This window comes from Lycium ferocissimum, unplaced genomic scaffold (assembly GCF_029784015.1).
Source record: "Lycium ferocissimum isolate CSIRO_LF1 unplaced genomic scaffold, AGI_CSIRO_Lferr_CH_V1 ctg3230, whole genome shotgun sequence".
Lineage (NCBI taxonomy): Eukaryota > Viridiplantae > Streptophyta > Magnoliopsida > Solanales > Solanaceae > Lycium > Lycium ferocissimum.
Genome location: NW_026725369.1, coordinates 247,444 through 267,463, shown reverse-complemented (window position 1 = coordinate 267,463; position 20,020 = coordinate 247,444). Strand labels below are relative to the sequence as shown.

The 20,020-nt window shown below is 33.3% G+C and overlaps 1 long non-coding RNA gene and 2 other non-coding genes across 8 annotated transcripts in view; all 3 read left to right on the top strand.

Annotated features, from left to right (window-relative positions):
• LOC132044002 (uncharacterized) overlaps positions 1–1,627 on the top strand; it is a 28,809-nt gene extending 27,182 nt beyond the window's left edge. For 4 of the 6 annotated variants that reach the window (XR_009411987.1, XR_009411988.1, XR_009411986.1 and 1 more), the window contains 2 exons: positions 593–1,174; positions 1,275–1,627. This is a non-coding gene — a long non-coding RNA (uncharacterized LOC132044002). The remainder of the gene's footprint in view (positions 1–592; positions 1,175–1,274) is intronic. The other 2 variants (XR_009411990.1, XR_009411991.1) reach the window with 1 other exon arrangement.
• A 4,182-nt stretch (positions 1,628–5,809) lies between these two features.
• Positions 5,810–5,912, top strand: LOC132044026 (U6 spliceosomal RNA). Its single transcript, XR_009412003.1, has one exon. It is a non-coding gene; the product is annotated as a U6 spliceosomal RNA (small nuclear RNA).
• Positions 5,913–6,287: 375 nt separating this feature from the next.
• Positions 6,288–6,387, top strand: LOC132044028 (U6 spliceosomal RNA). The gene has a single exon (XR_009412005.1). It is a non-coding gene; the product is annotated as a U6 spliceosomal RNA (small nuclear RNA).
• Positions 6,388–20,020: the final 13,633 nt, after the last annotated feature.

The window sequence follows — 20,020 nt, the reverse complement described above, 5'->3', positions numbered from 1 at the left end:
GGTGTTTTGCAGCCATGGCATGGTTGGCTTCTCTTTCACCTTATCATAATGCCAGGTCTGAGCCTCAATTTTTTAAAGAAAACATTTCCTTAATTGGATGTGAGAGATTCCGAACCCACACCCTTTTGATTGCAAGTATAATGCTTTTCACTCGTAATAAATCGCCACTTTTTTTTATCAGCAATAGCTCAAGAATATAGAGTCAAATTTGTGATTTTTGTAACGGTGGTTGCCCTCCTCCGGTAAGCCATGAGTTTGCTTTTCCTTTCCTTTTTTTTTCTGGCTGTTATGCCAGCTTCTGTGTTCATTTCCCCCCACAATTATGAATACGTGCTAAAGGACATATTGTTTCTCTGTGTAAAACCCAAACAAATGGACTCCAATTTTCTGCCTGAAATTCTTGTCAACCCTACTCTGCCGCTAACTTGTTTATCTCCATCTCTTCCTGTAGTAACTCCTCACTTCTCTGTGATTATACAATTATAAGCTTCCCTTATTTATGGAAAGAGTTTAACTATTATAAACTGATAGTTCCTCCTAATACTAATCTACATGTCTGCCTTTCCTCTGTGTGCTGTTTTTTGGGTGTTAGGATGGTATATAACTCATATACTGGCTTGGCAAATAACTGGATTAGCCAGTGAATTCAGTTGTTCTCTTTCACATGCAACTCGTGTTTTTGCAGCCATGGTACCTTCTCATTGCCTGATCTTTTCTGCAGATCTGAGCCTCACAATTCTTTGGCACCTGCAATTTTTTATCCAAAGCACACATATTGCGCCAAACTTTTTGCTTAATCTTTAGTATTCAAATAAAAGAATGAGGAAATATGAGAATTTTTCTTAAGATAGGTTGTTCTTAGTTTTTAACTTTCCTCTTCCATGCGATAATTAGCTTGAAGTTGGAAGAATCATGGCTGAATGGTACTGTCTATTACTTTTTTTTTTTTTTTTTTCCTATGGCTTTGATTCCCTTTGTGCATATCTTCTATTTTCTTGTTCTTTGTTGCCTTGGCTTTCAGATTGTTCCTTTGAAGCGGTAGAAGATGTTTAAACAGCATTTGCTGGAGTACATGTAAAAGGGGCTGTGATGATCCTTCTAGTACCTTCTAATTAATGAGCATGACGACTAGACCTGTATCTTGGCTTGGCAACTCAGTGTGGCCTGTGTTAAGGTTTCTCTCTCACATGCAACTGGTTTTTTGCAGCCATGGCTTGGTGGGCTCTCTCTTTGCCTGGTTCTAAAAACCAAACCCTTTTCTTGGTTCAATGCAGGGTTATGATCGAGAATGCGAGCTTCAGGTTTCCGAGAAGAAAAAAGGATTTTGCACTCCTAAAGTTTCACCATGCTTGTTGAACTTGTTCCTGTGTGGCTGTGTTTTCAACAAGCATCGATCTGAACCGTAGGCATTGAAGCTCCTCTTATAACTTACCAGATAATTGAAGCTCCCATTTCTTACTGGTGATATTCATGAAAAATATGTAGTTGATCTCACCTTTCTTTAGCTATTTCACCTTGATTTTCAGAAATAGGCATGACCTGCTAGCTTGGTTGTCAAAATTCATCTTTTATCATGTATCTCCTAGTTTACTATTTATAACTAAATAGTGGCTACTGTCTTTATTCACTTGCTTAGCAATTTTGATTTTCTTTTTGTATCATCTTTATACATAGCAAAACTGAAACTAATGATTCAATTTTGGTAAAGGGTTGCATGTCTCTAGTTTTAACATCCAGTTCTTATGCTATTGACCATGTTATCTGGACATTTCACTTGTTATATATTGTAGCCAAAGTACACCCTTGAACTTACCTTAGATAGGTTAGGTTACAGGTTCAAGTTGTGAATAACCATAGGGCTAAGGGCAAAACGAACTGTTTGTGCTTTAGAAGATTTGAGCCAACCTTTTAGATGAAGAGACCATAGTCTTTTTGAGTTTAATTTCATTATAACGAGTTTGCCGTTCATTTGTATGTTCAATTTACCCTCAATTTGTAATGTGAACATTTAGTACATTTGTTTTTCTAGAATAGCAGTGTTTGGGTGCATATCTCAATTAATTTCACGAAATATTTGTAGTCTCTGACCATCACAAATACCAATTAATTTTATCCACCAAACTTTCGATAGATAGAAATTCACCAATGTTTTTGCCTTCCCTCAGGTATTTTCGCATCTTCTATGAACTTGAGAAGAAAAAGAAGGAAAAAAGAGGACCTGCCAATCAGAAAAATATCGTCGCACAGTCTCATTTTACGTGACACTTTTCACTTTTCAAAGATTAATTTGGTAAAATTTTAAAATTAAATCGAATTAGAATAACTTAATATTTTAACATTAGAATTTATATATTTAAAAACTATATAAAAAGTATTATAAATTGTAATTTTTTTCATATCAGTTAGTTGAAAAATATTTATCAAGATTCATACAGTTTTTTAATTTCAGAAAACGAAAAGTGATGTAAATTGAGACAAAGAGGAGTATACCGCTAGCGAAATGTTACCTCATAAATTACGATTTACCTCAAAAGCATCACAAGAACATAAATGGGGAACATGTTCCCATGTCCCACGTGCTGTTCACTGTTTCTGAGACATCAGACTATTACTTGAAATTTGATCCAAAGTCCAAACATAGACTTATTTTGCTCAAAATGTGCCACATAAGCGCTCTAGATTCTTCTATGCAACAGTGTTTATGCATATACATAACACCAAAACCTCAAAATTGAAATATGGAAAACTATTTGGTGACAAACCAAAAATTTCCCTAGCAAAGAAAGGTTAGCTCAGTAAGAAAATGAGGTAAAAACAGAGAGTTATGGGATTTTCTGTACAAGGGTGGTTGCCCCTCTCTGTTTACCCTATGATTTTTCAAAAACAAAAAAAATCATAAACCAACAACCCTTGGATTCATTTTAATTTCCTGGAAATTACTGGATCATTGTACATGCAATACTACTATATTCCTCAAAAACTACATCCATATGCTGTTTTTACTGTCTCTGTTTCTTTGTGTTTGTTGGTTGTTTTTCTCTTTCTTGATTCATGATAATAATAGAGGCAGTGATGATAATGATGTTTTATTCTGGGCTAACCGGGTCGGGCATGGAGACTATCCGACCCGTACCTTGGCTTGGCAAATCTGCAGCCATGGCGTGGTCGCCTCCTTCGTCCGATCTCTTTGCACATCTGAGCCTCTAATTACTGAATAACACACAAACTAAAACTTATTGTTCTTTCAAAATTTTAATTACTTTTTGCTCCAACAAAGGTTCAGTGTCTTCACTCTACTTTGGTATGCTAACTTTTTTTTTTTTTTCACATGTTACTCAATATTTTATCTTAATTTAAGCTCCCCTTATCTCAATTTATATAATACACTATTCTTTTTAATCTGTCTCAAAATTGAATAATACATTTCTACTCCCTCCGCTTCAATTTAGGTGTCACCACTTGACTAGGCATGATATTTTAGAAAGAAATGAAAGATTTTTAAATTTGTGGCAAAATTATTTTATAAAGTTAAATTATTTTTATAAAAAATGATATTATTTTTTAGACGGAAAAAAAATGTGGGTCACGGGGCAGAGGGAGTATATTTAAAATAATTTAATTTAAAATTTATTTTTTATCTTTAAATGAAACGAGTTACCGTCACATAAATATTTATCGCTTATTTTAGGTCACAAATTTTTTTAAAAATCTTCTTTTTTTTCTTAAACAATCAAACGGGAGTAAGCTAAAAGTACAGTAAATAACCTGCTATAATTGTCAATTAGTGTAACAAGATCTTACAACATTGGTGTTGAACGCATGAAATTTTGTTTAAATTTTTTTTTCATATCTATTATGTTTGTTATTTGTTAATTTATAACTATATCTTGTAATAGAAGAAAGAGAGAGTTAAATATCGTTTTAAGAAAGTATTTCAAAGCTATGCTTGTATTTCAGCCTTCATTTTTGTATTCTTGATTTATATTTTTCCAACAGTTTGGCCCCATTTGTCCATAGATATCAAAAAAAAAAAAATTCACTTGTTTTTAAAATTTTGGAGATGCAGTTGGAGTTGTGTTTGGTCATAATTTTTAAAATTGTAATTTTTGGTGAAATGTAGTTATAAAAAAGTGAAATTTTTTGAAAAATAAATTTTTGAAGTTTTTGGTATTCTGAAATCGGAATTCTCATGGCCAAATGCTAATTCCGAAAAAAAATAAAAAAAAAATTCGGAATAAAGTGAATAATTCTTATGGCCAAACCGGGCTTAGTGTATGCTAAAAGTCTAAAATCAAGTACTCTGATAAAAATATTTTCTAAACTCTTGAGTGTAAATAGCTACAAACTTAAAATCATACGGGCAAATGATAAATACTTAAGAAAACAAATAGATGGAGTCATAATGAAATTCTTCATATAAGATGAAAATGGAATTATGCGGGAGATATTAAGCCTTTTAATTTGCAAAAATTCTGCTTGAGAATTTTCCGTGCTAATATTCATTTTTGGGTATAGAAATCAAAGAAAAAGAAAGATAAATGAAAAGTACAGATACTTGTGCTTGATATTTTATTCAATTTGAGAACTCTGAGAAGAAGGCAATAGGAATGAATTATATAACCCAATATATCAAATGCATTGAACCGATGAATAAAAGAACTGAGCTAAAGTGGTTGGGTGCTTTATGTGTATTTTTAAGAAGTATGTATTTTAAGTACTTAATAACAAATCAATATTACTGTGTCTTATATGTACATTATATTTTAAATACCTAGTAAAAATATTAATTATATAACTACACTAGTATAACCAAACATGTTATTGCATATCTTTTTCTTTTTTTTTTATCTCCCAGGGAAGACCAAAAATTCCCTTCCCAAATACACTCAACTTTTTAGCATTTTTTTTTTTTTTAACTTTTGGATGGAGAACAAAATTATAACCCAGCATTAGCAGGGTAATTTGTTTTCTTGATTCATATTTTTCCAACAATTAGTGTATACTAAAAATATAAAATCAAGTACTCTAATAAAAATATTTTCTGAACTCTTGAGTGTCAATATCTACAAACTTAAAATCATAGGGGCAAATGATAAATACATAAGAAAACAAATAGACGGTGTCATAATGAAATTCTTCATATAAGATGAAAATGGAATTATGAGGGCGATATTAAACTTTTTAATTTGCAAAAATTTCTGCTTTAGAGTTTTCCGTGCTAATATTCATTTTTTGGTATGGAAATCAAGAAAAAGAAAGATGAATGAAAAGTATAGATACTTATGGTCGATATTTTATTCAATTTGAGAACTCTGAAAAGAAGGCAATTGTAATAAATTATAAAATCCAATAATCAAATGCATTGGACCGATGAATAAGAGAACGGAGTTAACCTTAAAAATCAGTTGGGTGCTTTATGTGTATTTTTAAGAAGTATGTATTTTAAATATTTAATTACAAATCAATATTAATATGTCTTATATATACATTATATTTTAAATACCTTGTAAAAAGATTAATTATAAAAGTACACTTGTCCAATCAAAAATGCTATTGTATATCTTTCTTTTTTTTCTTTTCTCTTTCAATGTTCAAGGGGAAGACCAAAAATTCCCTTCCAAATTATAACCCAGCATTAGCAAGGTAATTTGTCCAGTGAAAGAGACAAGAAAGAGGACGGCCCATTATGATTAAGTCCAGGCACAACTGGGCTTCGTTCAGGCCCATGTCATAGCAAGCTATTTCTCTCACATCGAATGAGAAAGCTTCTTAGCTGAGTTTATATGGCAGAACATTAACACTTATCCTTGTCCCTTCGGGGACATCCGATAAAATTGGAACGATACAGAGAAGATTAGCATGGCCCCTGCGCAAGGATGACACGCACAAATCGAGAAATGGTCCAAATTTTTTTCCCAATCATTTTCTTGGGTTTTGCTTTTTTACTCTTCCTGTTCTATAATATTTCGGTTCTATATCATATATGTGATTTATTTAAGCAATCTCTTTGAGTTTTTCAATAAGTATATATTAAGATTTGCTTTCTGCACCTACTATTATGATGATAATTTAGAGAATTTTCTCTTTCAAGCATCGTTACGGGTAGAAGAGTTAGCACAGGTACAGACAGCCCGATCTAGCGAGTGAGCTTAGCATGTCCGCTTTCGATTCAATATCTCTCTTAACACCCAAAAGACAAATTTTTTTCCCAATCATTTTCTTGGGTTTTGCTTTTTTACTAGTCCTGTTCTATAATATTTCGGTTCTATATCATATATGTGATTTATTTAAGCAATCTCTTTGAGTTTTTCAATAAGTATATATTAAGATTAGCATGGCCCCTGCGCAAGGATGACACACACAAATCGAGAAATGGTCCAAATTTTTTTCCCAATCATTTTCTTGGGTTTTGCTTTTTTACTCTTCCTGTTCTATAATATTTCGGTTCTATATCATATATGTGATTTATTTAAGCAATCTCTTTGAGATTTTCAATAAGTATATATTAAGATTTGCTTTCTGCGCCTACTAGTATGATGATAATTCAGAGAATTTTCTCTTTCAAGCATCGTTATGGGTAGAAGAGTTAGCACGAGCACGAACTTGTACCGATCTAGCCAAAGTGAGCTTAGCATGTCCGCTTTCGATTCAATATCTCTCTTAACACCCAAAAGACAAATTTTTTTCCCAATCATTTTCTTGGGTTTTGCTTTTTTACTCGTCCTGTTCTATAATATTTCGGTTCTATATCATATATGTGATTTATTTAAGCAATCTCTTTGAGTTTTTCAATAAGTATATATTAAAATTTGCTTTCTGCACCTACTAATATGATGATAATTCAGAGAATTTCCTCTTTCAAGCATCGTTACGGGTAGAAGAGTTAGCACAGGTACATACAGGCCGATCTAGTCAGTGAGCTTAGCATGTCCGCTTTCGATTCAATCTCTCTCTTAACACCCAAAAAATTATTTGCCTCTATAACAACATGTCCCTTGTTGATCCCGTGAGACGTTGGAGGTTAGATTAGTAGAAAGATAACCCATAAGCTTCTTCTTCTTAAATTTTATTATGTGAATATGCATGTCAAATACCCTCGGACATTGGGTAATGAGTGCCGTGAACATATGAATTTAACATTTAATAGATAGTGTTAAAATTTGGAACAACATTTGTTGTTGTTGTGCATGTTGTGGTGTTAAAAATTAAAGTAAAAGAGGCAACTCACTAGTTGATAATAGAATATTCAGAAATTGTCATTAAAAGAGGTACAAATTAATAGATAATAGCCAACATGACTAATCGATAGTCTACAACAATCGTGGTCATTGAAGCAACTAATAAGCAAATCGATACGAATAGTATCCTTTTCCAATTCAGATGTTATATATATATATATATTATATTATTAATATTTGTATCACAATTATTATTACAAATATGTGTTGTGATATAACAATTCCTTAACCTAGGTTGGGGTGGTCAATGAGTCTCACGTCGATAAAATAGATAATACTTTTATTTAATTTTTAAACTTCGAACTCCCGCGCTTAGTAAAGAATATTTTGATGTTCATACGATCGAAGGATGATTTACATCTCTAGATCAGACTTCAATAAGCACATTAAAGATTCATGCGGCTGAAAACGCACTTCACTATTGAATCAAAACTCCAATTTTGAATAAGTTTCTTTGAACCAAATGGCCCAAAGCCTGTTAAAACAAAGAGAGAGAAAGGACGCGTTTCATTAGTTGTTTTTTCCCTTTATGGTACTTTCTTATGTTTCAAAAATCACATGTGGTGATGTGGGTCATGTTCCCTTGAATATGAAGATCAAGTTGTCAACTACTGTATTATTTCACAAAATTAGACACGTTATTTTCAAGAAAGTAGTTATAATAAATAAACAATAAAGTTGTAATATGTTAATTATTTGAGTTCAAATTATATTAATAGTTTATTTGGCCAAGCTTTTGAGAGTTAATTTTTTTTAAATATATATATATATATATATATATATATATATATATATATATATTACAAAAATTAAAGTGTTAAATCAAATTTTTAGGGAAAAGTAAAGTGTTTTGAATAATAGTAAAAAATATTTTCCAGACTGAAAAAACTTTTTTTGGGAAGTACTTTTGGAACCTATGCTGGATTCAAATTGATGCTCTAATATTGAGAAATGTATTTTTCAAATTAATTAATTAAACACTGATTAGTACTCTTCAAAAGTATTTGGTCAATCAAACTAGGCTGAAGTCATCGGCAAACTCTTCAACTTGTTCGTGTATTCTACTTAGACCCTTTAATCGAGACTTGTATCATTTGAAGCCTCAAATACCACTTTTACCGTTCAGTTTAGAAAAGAAAAGGACCTGCCAATCAGAAAAATATACTCGCTCCGTTTTAATTTATGCAACACCTTTTGCTTTTTGAGAGTGAATTTGAGGAAATTTTTAAGTTAAATTGGATTAGATTAATTTAATATTTTAATATTAAAATTTATATATTTGAAAATTACATAAAAAATAATATAAGTTATAATTTTTCTCATATCAATTTATTAAAAAATATAACTTAAAATATTTATTAAAATTTATGCAATTTTTGAATCTCAAAAGGTAAAAGGTATCACGTAAATTACGATAGAAAGGGAGTATTTCCCTAGTGAAATGTTACCTCGTAAATTACCATTTACCTCAAAAGTATCGCAAGAAAATAAATGGGGAACATGTTCCCATGTCCCACGTGCTGTTCACTGTTTCTGAATATCAGACCATCACTTGAATCCAAACCCACACACAATCAAAGACTTAATTTTGCTCAAAATGTGCCACATAACCCCTCTAGACTCCTCCCTGCAACAGTGTTTGTGTGTGTATCACAAAGAAAAGATCAAAAGTAAAAGGAAAAATCTATTTGGCAAAATCATTTTTGAGCAAAACTGTCAAAAATATGGGTATATTAGTTATTTCATAGAAAATTTTAGAGAATTTTTTTTATTATTATTTTATTGTCATGTGTTTTTACATCACTGCTCTTCATGATAATATGAGACTCTTTTTTACCTAGGCTAATCATAGTTTATGTTCCTAATGTATATTTTTTACTTTTTTAATGTGGCTGTTTTTTATTATTATTTTTACATTAGCTGTATTGTGTATATATACGGTAGGCCTAGGGTGTATTTTCTTTTTTTGTTTTTTTGTTTTTTGTTTTTTGTTTTGGTATCTGAAATTTATTGTGTATGCATACGGTGGACCTAGGGTGTATTTCTTTTCTTTTTTTTTCTTTTTCTTTTTGTTTTGGTATCTGAAAGTTTTTTTTATTTTTCTTGTAAATATAGTGTTATATATTGGCTATATACATACGGTATTTGGCCTAGAGTGTATTTTTTCTTCTTTTTCTTTATGTTTTGGTATCTGAAAGTGTTTTTATTTTTCTTGTAAAATTGTTATATATTGGCTATATACATACGGTATTTGGCTTAGAGTGTATTTTTTCTTCTTTTTCTATTTTTTCTTCTTCTTTTATTTTTGTTATGGTATATATATACGGTATTTGGTTCCCCTTGGACATTATATATTGAAGAGTGAAATAATTTGAGTGAATGATTAATTTTTGTTGTTTAACTTTGTTTTATTTTTGTTCATGTTGTTTAATTTTGTATTATTTTTTGTTGAACTCAATATTGCTATTTCTTGTGAATGCAGTGTCAAATCATTATTTATTAATAACATAACGAATCAAGTCACTATTAGTGTTGAAGTAACTATGACCTAAAATTAGTTATGACCTTATTATGAAATGCTGCCAATTTGATTATGAAAATGCAACAAATCAATATTTTGCATTGAATTTCCTACTCCCTCTGTTTCAATTTATATGAACTTATTTTCTTTTTAGTCCGTGCCAAAATGAATGACCTCTTTCCTAATTTGAAAACAAATTCACTTTATGAAATGTTTTACAGCCACACAAATATTTAAGACTTATTTTGAACTACAAGTTTCAAAAGTCTTCACTCTTTCTTAAATGTCGTGCCCAGTCAAATGGGTTCACATAAATCGAAACGGAGGGAGTATTAAATATTGAAAAGTCATTTATTTTACCATTTTGCTCTTTTAAAAAATGCAGATAAGTAAATTTTCGTTCCAAGAAATGTCGAATGCTATTGCAGGGAAATTGGTCAAGGTTCGCGTTTAGAACTCTTAGTCACGAGTTCGAGTCTAGGTACGCGCATTTAGTCTAAAACTATTTTTTCATTGTTTCTTTCACTTATATGATCACCAAACTCAAACAAATCAAGTACCAATGTACTTTAATCCTTTTGAACACCAAAACTCACTTAGTATTGCTATTTGATTGAGAAAACACTAAGCATTTGAACGAAATGTCATTTCACATACTCATTTCTTAGAAGATAGCACAATAACGTATCTAATACTTTGAATGCAGTGGCAACACATTATCTCTTAACATAATGCATCAAGTCACTTTTGGTGTTGAAGTAACTATGAACTATAATGAGGTATAGCCTTGTTATAAATGAGCTCACAATTACCGATCGGTAATGTAAATCAACGATGAGAACCGCTAACGATCGTCGTGTACACAGGTTCGTAACGTAAAAAACCCAAACAAAGCATGAATATCATGAATTGATACCAATTTGATCATGAGAGTGCAACAAGCCTATAGTTTTGCTATTTGATTGAGAAAACGCTAAGACTTAGGACAAAGTGTCATATCACATACTCATTTGTTTGAAGACAACATGTTAACGTATCTAATACTTTGAATACAGTGTCAACTCATTATGTCTTAACATAATTAATCGAGTCACTTTTGGTGTTGAAGCAACTATGAACTATAGCGAGTTACCTATCGGTAATATAAAACAACGATGAGAATCGCAAACGATCGTCATGTACACAAGTTCGTAACACAAAAAACCCACACAAAGCATGAATATCATTATTTATATTCCAATTTGATTATGAGAGTGCAACAAACCTATATTTTGGATTGAATTTCCTATTAAATATTGAAAATTCATTTATTTTACCATTTTGCTCTATCAAAAAAGGCAGCTAAATAAATATCCGTTCCAAGAAATGATGAATACTATTGCAGCAAAATTGGTCAAGGTCCACGTTTAGAAACCTTAGGTCCCTCGTTCGAGTCTAGGTGCGTGCTGTCACAACCTAACTGGAGGACCATGACGGGCACCTAACCGTATTAGTTAAGTACCATCTGACGTACATCTGTGACATCAATAGGAACATAGATGGGCTGATAGGGCCATCATATGATACTCAATAGACTCATAAAGAAAACATGCTTATATCAGACAATCTGAAAGATTTATCTACATGGATATGCTGGACATACTATACGAGCCAACAAGGCTATCATAATCACCTGTGTGACAACATATGAAACATCAAGTCTAGACATCATCTGACTATATATAACTGTCTATCTGACTATACATAACTGTCTACAAGCCTTTACTGAAAAACATACGTAACGTGGTCGGGACAGGGCCCCGCTATACCCATGCATATGTGAATATGTGTGTGTATATATATATATATATATATATATATATATATATATATATATACATATAAAGATCATGCGACTCCTAGCATCTCCGATCAAATGGAGTGCATCGACCTTATTCGCCGAGCCGACATCCTAATAGATGAATCACCAACTCGTATCTCGGGACCTGCGGTATGAAACGCAGCCCCCAAACACAGGGAGCGCACGAATAATGTACTGAGTATGTAAGGCATGAAAACAAAGATATACATAATAATCATGCAAGCAATCTGAGACATGAGAGTCAATCTGTATATTTGCATATATCTGTATAACTCTGTACATCTAAAGGTGCCTCTGAGGGCGTATGATATGCATGCTTTCTTTCAAAAATCATATACATATATCATAATACCGTACCGGGCGATATAATATAGGCTTGATGGTATCCGTACCCAACCATTACAAACTGTTATGCTTTCCTTAGAGGCTTGTAGACGAGTCATGTATATAGTGTGTCAGTGTGATAGCCTTGCCGACTTGTTGGTATTGTCTGTGTGCATGTAGGCCCTATCGGCTTAAGATGAGGGCTACCCCTCCAAAGTTGCAGATTCAAAGTGGTTCGCTCGGGTCGAGTGTGGCACCGGGTGCCGACCACGCCTCTCCAAATTTGCGGTGTGACACGCGCGTACAGTGAAAAACTTTTTTTTTTCCATTTTTTCTTTCACTTTGATATTGGGCTACATTTCTCCTCTTCTGCTGAATATGTGGGTTGTGGTTGTTTATTTTGACACCTAATTTTTGACCTCCTATAATTTATTTTAATTACTCAGAGTCTTATGATGACAAATAAAATGAATCATGCATTTAAAAGGGTAAAAAAAAAATTATAAAATTATTTGGGTCAATGTTCACCCCTTTCAACTGGTGAAATAATTTCTATAATATTAGAAATCATCTGGAAATTGATTGGTATATTCTATGACACAGGATATTTGTTAGATTTAATTAGAGAAAATCAATTTTAAATGATTATTTATTCAATTGTTTAAATTGTCAAAATCAGATTAGCAAATATATTATTCCCTTTAACCCAAGGAATTTGATTCATTAAAATAATTAACCATTTTACCCCTTAATCTTTAATTTTCTATAATTGTATAATTTGTTAAAAATTATTCATAATTGTCTATTAATGTTTTAATTAGGCTAGTTAATCAATTAGAAGAGAATTATTGCAAAATTGGTTTTTAATCATTTAATTATTTACATTATGACCATAATGGAATTAGCCAATTCATGGTTAAAGCAATTGAGGTCAATTTTGCAAAATTAGCCTTTTATGGCCTTAATTGAAATGATCAAATTCATTTGGCTCAAATTAATTAAGGTCATCAATGTAATTGAATTTTAATTGACTAATTAAGCTAAAAAATGGTCGTAATTGCAGCAATCAATTAAGACTTAAAACAAATTAAGGCCATATTCGAAAAGTAAGCCCATTTACAGGATTAGCCGCATTTTAAATTAATTAATAGGTTGATTACGTCCTAAATTGACTATAATTTGAATATTATGGTCAACAATCGTTTATTTTTAGTTTTACTTATTTATTAAATTTCCCGCTTTACCCTTTACACGCATATATACACTAGATATATGTATACTATATACGTGTATGAGGCCCCTCAACCCCCCCCCCCCCCTTCCTTTAAGTTTGGACCGAGCCTAGTCAATATAAGACTGACCCGGCCCAAATCAATGATAAGAGGGGCAACGCCCCATTTCCTCTTCATTTTTACAATTTTTATTCACTCCAAACACACCCCTAACCCTATCTCTCTCTTCCCTTCCCTTTCTTGTGAAACCCTAGAGCGCCGCACCTCAATTTTTTTGCTCTCTCTTGCCAAAAATGGCAACCGCATAGAGGTCTCAGGCTTTTCGCAGACCTTGTACAACCAATAACGTGAAACAATTAATGTTTCAACATCGTTTTCACTCAAACTCGTCCAAACACAGTGGTAATCACCTTTTCTCTTACTTCTCCCTTTTGTTTTTTGAATCAAAACGCGATTTTTACATTTTTTATGGTTATATTGAGACTGTACGAGCTCGATTCTTATTGGTTTATAAGGGTTTAGTTCGGATCGACCTAGAATGGGTCAGATCCGACCGTATATGTGTGTTTTCTATAGATCCAGTCATTAAATTCATAGATGAAGGTTTTTGCATCTGAAATCTACTTTGTAATACATCATTTTTTATGAAGCAATCTTTTGAACATGATATTGAAATTCTAAAAGGAAGATTGAGAACAAGGTCTATTTGTTTGGTACAATATGCTCCCAAATAGTTCATTGTAGGCTAGTATAGGCTTACAGTAACATCACCTAGGTTGAACTTAGGACACCTTTACTACTAGGATAATTACGTGACATGATTGTTTATTCTAAAATAACCCAGCCTTGTTGTTTATGTCACCAGACCCTCCTCCTTCTATATCTGGTCCATGCCAGAGTCTTCAAAGAGGTCTAGTAACACTGAAGAGGTTATTGAATCCTGATGTGCTCTATGATTGTTAAAATGGTTAATCAATTAATGAAATGAAACTACTTGAGTCTCAGGGTTGATGTTCAGCTTGAAGCTTAAGTTTATAATGCTAAGATATCAAGTTCTTCAAAAAAAAAAATGTCAAAAGGGAATTCAAAACACCATAATTAAGATCCTGGTTTAATCAAACTGTTAACTTGTGTCAATGTCAACAGGTATTTATCTGGGATTTGATTTAAAGGCAGTGTTAAACTAATCTTAACCACAAAGTCTTAGTGGTTGTCACTTGGTATGATGATGAGGTAAGGAGTCGAGAGTGCCTTAGGAGAGTAATATGTGAGCTTAGGCATGAACTGGAAGTAATGACTAGTGAAGCCTTTGATCCCTTTTTACTAAAAGCAAAATCTCGAGGTAGTTTGCTTGAATGCTAGTGATGACCCTACCTTGTCCCGCCTCTGCAGACTCGAGGTTCTCTTGTTCTCCCGAACCTCATTCCCATGGTTGTGGAATACATAGAGGTCTTATGTTTGGTTAGGAGAAGTTTAGACATGCCTGGGAGGATCATTTGAGATTCATGCTATCAAAATCAAGTTAGAATAAAGCATAGGGGTATATCACATTCCCTGTCATGACCAAAGGGATTAAAAACTGCACCATGACCAGAATTCTGGGGGAAATAACTTATCAAGACCTGGATTCATGCCTTAGATTTCAAATTTTTTTGCTTTGGGTTGTTTAAGAATGAGCATGTTCAATGAAAACTCGTATGACATATCCATCCTTGAACTGCTTGAATCCTTGACCTCCATTCTAATAGCATACTCATATGAATGTAGTATCATCATTTAACTGTATCTTCTTGTTTGCATCCTTGAGAACCCTGTTTATATGATTAGTCATCATTGCTTGGCTATTCAGTTGGTATATACCTTTGTAATTTAGTTGAATAAGGATTTGTGATATGGTTGGGTTTGTTGAGTACTCAGACCAGTCTGTGATGGTTTTTTTATTTTATTTTTTATTTTTATAAAAGCTAAAAATTACCCTTTGATTTTGTCACTCCCCAAACCATGGCCTAGACGTAACTCGGTGCCTAACTACATGTGATCGAGCAAACCCATAGGCTGGCTGAATCAACATGTGATATCAAAACATGCTGAAATGCAAAAATAATGCTAACACATGCTGATCTACTAAAAAGTTTGACTGAATTAATGCGGAATTTACTGTTTAAGTCTGAAATATCTGAATAAATAGCCAACAAGGCTAATACATTAAAATATGCCAATATCTAACCGTCCGAATATTTTGAAGCCTTAATGAATCAAAATTAGTTGTAAAAGTCGGAAAGAATAAAGTAGGATAATGCCCTCGAGAACCGGGCTCACCAATTAGCAAGAACAATCCTAGCTAGCCGAATCGTTAACTCGTATATAGGTCTTAAGCATATGGTCCCCGAGCAGAAAGGGACATAGACATTTGAATTGAATGTAAAGATCTAAATTAAGAAATATAAGTAAGTCTAAACTGTAATCGCAAACTAAAATAACAAGGAAGAGTAGGCCTAAATGTACTCCTTGTTCGTATAATCATCCGTTTATATACGTACGGTAATAAATGTACAATATGAAGTAAGTGCAAGACCAATGGCTCCCGGCCAAGTATATGTATGCATAAAATCGTGCTAAAATCACATATGTGTAATTATTCGTTAATTATTAAAGACGGAGACCATAAGAATAATGAACAACACTAAACTAAGATAAGTATTCTAGAACTGACTTGGGAACTGAAACCTTGGATGTTTCCAAGCATACTGAATTTCTAGACTGAGGCTCATGTGATGTCAATACACAAGTCTATAATGAATACGTGTTGAGTCCATGATATTCAAAATGATAACATGAACGAATTATGAAACTACAACCCTTGTTGTTTATGTCAATTCAAGAAAACTAGGGCATAACTATATTCTGAGTCAATTTACTGGTAATCATGAATAATGAGGCGTAGGGAGAATCATGAACATTCCCTAACGTAGATAGTTAACCTCGCACACCTTAATTCTGTCCTTTGAGCGTATCACAATGTCCGTTACCTCTTTCAGTGCTAATCTATATCAATATATAACAAGAGGCACCAATATTAGCACTACAATTCATATTTTAGTCACTTGTGAATTTTATCAAACACTTGGTGGGCATAAAGCTTCATAGCCCTTATTAATGGTGTTTCTACACCCAATAATCCATCCCTTAGTTTCAAGGTGATTCTACAAACCCAAGTAGACATACTAACACCGTATTTCATCATCCAAATAACAATCTCAATTCAACAATCCAACGCCCTACTATAGTTTGTGCAATCCTCTTTGTCAAACTCATTTACTATACTCACAAGAACTTTATGAATTCAATACTATAAATAATTAGAGGGTAGAAGTATTACCTCTTGAAGTTCAATCCTCTCGAGTTCGAATGTTAGGCTTTTCCCACTTCCAACAATAACGTCTCAATTCAAGGTTCTCCGAATTAGAAGTGTTTAATCATGTTAATAAGATGTTGCAGAGTTGGAATAACCTAGAAATCATCATGGAACTTACCTTGTTGGGTTCTTAAGACTTGGGACTTGTTCTCTCTTACCTTGGGATGATTTCTCGTGAATATAGGGTGTTAGGGAATGAACCCCAAGCTTAAATACACTTAAAAACGCAAAAATTTGACTTTTGACCCGAACCCTACCCTTTTTCGCTATGGGCCCTTATGGCCTATGGTTGTGGGAGTCGCAGTTCGTGAGTCTTATGTTTGGCCCGCGATGAGGGGCCATCGCAAGCTCCCCCACTCACGCGATATGTGGCCATCGCGCGGCTCAGTTTGGCTTCTGCGCACTGTTCAGTAAAATGGGCATAACTTTCATGTTTTAAGATTTCTCAAATACTCAATGGATTTGCACGAAATCGGGCTGGAAGAAGGACCTATAAAAATTTAGGCGATTCCATCGAATCTTAAGCACCTTACTATTAGCCACCTTGAGAGGATCGTATCTTCTTGCTCCGGACTCCGATTGGCTTGAGCCTTATATGCCTGGAAAGGTATTTCTATGTACTACAACTTTCATTAGAAAACCTTTTCAAAACTCTCAACAAATTGAGGGGTTATGGTTTCCCCAAGTAGGCCCCTCGGCCTATTTTGCAAAACGTTCAAACCTCTAAATTTCCTCTGAAACTCTAACGATACGAGTCTAACATTTATTGTAAGATACGGGGTGTTACAAATTTATCCTATGTCCTAGTGTGAGCTTAATTAGGCCCTGATAACAAAGAATGATCCTTATTTGTACCTAAATAGCCTTGTCTGCTTGTAAGTATTTGTATCTATATTTGAGGAACACCTAGTTGTGAACAATTAGTCATCATTGCTTCTAAAGGACTAATATAGTCTTCAAAAGAGGTTGAATAAGGAAAATGTGATTGAATCCCGATATGCTCTTTCGATTGTTAAAATGGTTAATCAATCAATCAAATGAAACTTAATTTAGTCTCTTGATGTTCTGAAGTTAAGTTTATAATGTTAAGATGTCAATTTCTTCAAAAAAAAAATGTCAAAAAGGAACTCAAAACAACTTTCATAATTAAGATCCTTGGTTGAGTTAATTGAAACTGTTAACTGGGTGTTTAGCTGGGATTTGATTTAAAGGCAGTGTCAAACTATTCTTAACTATAAAGTCTTAGTGGTTGTCACTGGGTATGAGGATGAGGTAAAAGTCGAGAGTGCTTAGGAGAGTAAAATGTGAGCTTCTGCAGAGAAGGGTAATATCAGGGAGAATCAAAGCAAAATGCTTGGGTTCATGACCTCACCTCCCTCTCTTCTTTCGTACCCTAAGGTTCCTTTTTCATGAACATCATTCCCATTACATAGAGGTCTTATGTTTGGTTAGGAGAAGTTTAACCATGCCTGGGAGGATCTTTTGAGATCTTATGCTATCAAAACCAAGTTAGAATAAAGATAGGGGTTTTATCACATTCCCTGTCATGACCAAAGGGAATAAAAACTGCACCACACTAATGAACAACTGATTATATCTAAATAAATAAATAAATAAAAACCTGAGTGCATATGTTCTTAACTTGTACATAGATAGGAAAGAACTCAAGAGAAGTATAGACCTTAGAGTTACATGATTCCCTTCCCCTTAAAGCTCTGTAAAAAAAAAATGCATGTTTGTGTTCCCTTTGCATCCTCTTCATCACTCTGAATTTGCATATGTATATAGATCTTACATAATCCTTGTCACAGATTGACTACAATGTTAAAAAGCAATCTTGTACCCTCTTCACACACTTGGACCTATTTGCAATCTGTTTATACCTGTGCCATGGTTGTTGAAACTACAGTTACTCATTTGTGTGCTACACCTTCTGTAAATGTTTACTTGAACTGTTTTGCCTTGCCTATGCCATGATCACTCAAATCACAATTATTATTTCTGCATGTCATCATGTCCTCTATATGATCACTTGAGTTCAGGGAAAGCTGAGTTCAGCCTATGTGCATGTCTGTCTGGTTGTGTATGAATCCTACATATGTCTTTTTTTATTATTACCATAATGTGAATTTCCTTGTGCTATCCCTATGAGCATTAGACCTGCAGTTTGCTTCTATCTATGCCATGTCTGTGTGCTTTCAATTTGTTTTTAGTTATACTTCCTCCATATGTTACCACTTGCTTCTGTCCATACCATGCCTGTTTGTTTTTGTCTACTTCTGATTATGCTATGATTGAATACACCAAAACTTTTTCTATCTATAACAAGCATATGTATGAATGTGGAATTCTGTTCTACTTATGGCTATATTGGATAGGAAACTATGGTAGCTTTTGGGGTCTGGTCTTAAGCCTTCCCCTGGTGTTCTACCGTGCCGGAGGTTCATGAAACCTCTTGGATCTTGTGCGGCATCAGGAATAAGGATGGTGACGACTCTCCCCTCTCACTACCTAAATCCTTACCTATGAAAGCCCAATAGCACAGATGCGGCTATATTAATTGCACGACCGTTGAATGAATTTGATATATGTGCACTTGTATTTACATATGTGATAAGTTCAAAAAATTATAAACTAATCGGGTTCATTTTTTTCTTTTTTTCCTCCTCCACAAAGATGGCAATTCGGGCCAAGTCCAGCCAACTTGTTGGGCCTTGGCCCAACAGGCAGATTCTTTCTAAAATTATCGAGTCCGATGAAGATGAAGGTGGAAGCTAATATTATTAAACGAGTAGAAGGCCCAGCCATGGGTGAAAATGGCCAATTAGGGGCTTGGTACGCCCCTAGTCTTCCCTCTCCTTTTTTATCTATTTATGCTTTCTTTTATGTATAATTTTGTTGTATTTGGTATTTGTAAAAACTTGTGAAAACTCACATAAATATACTGGAATATTATGGTTGGAATTAGCCGTCTTAGGACAATGGTGCCTACGCCGTTTAGTTGACCATACGTCCCTAAAATAGTTTTTTTCAAAGAAAACCGAGCTTAAACGTAACGGTTTTTTTTTGGAAATAGAAAAAATGGATAATTAACCAAAACCACTTGGGAAGGGCAAAAAGGATTTCAAAGACAAAGGCGTTACTTTTTTCCTTAAAATCAGATCAAGTTTTTAATTGAAAAATGCAAGTTCGTAGCTTTTTTTTTTTGGATTTAAAACTAAGATTGAATTAAACAATTTTGGGCCAAGCCCAGAGAAATATTTGAGATAATTGTTAGTTGGACTTTTTTTTTCAAAAAAGAGATCAGAAAAGATAAGTTGAAATCAAGCCCAAAATAAAAAACACCCTTTTCAAAACTCAAGTCACATTTTAGGATTTAAAACCCCAAAATATTTTATATACTACCTTTCTAAATTATTGATAACCAAA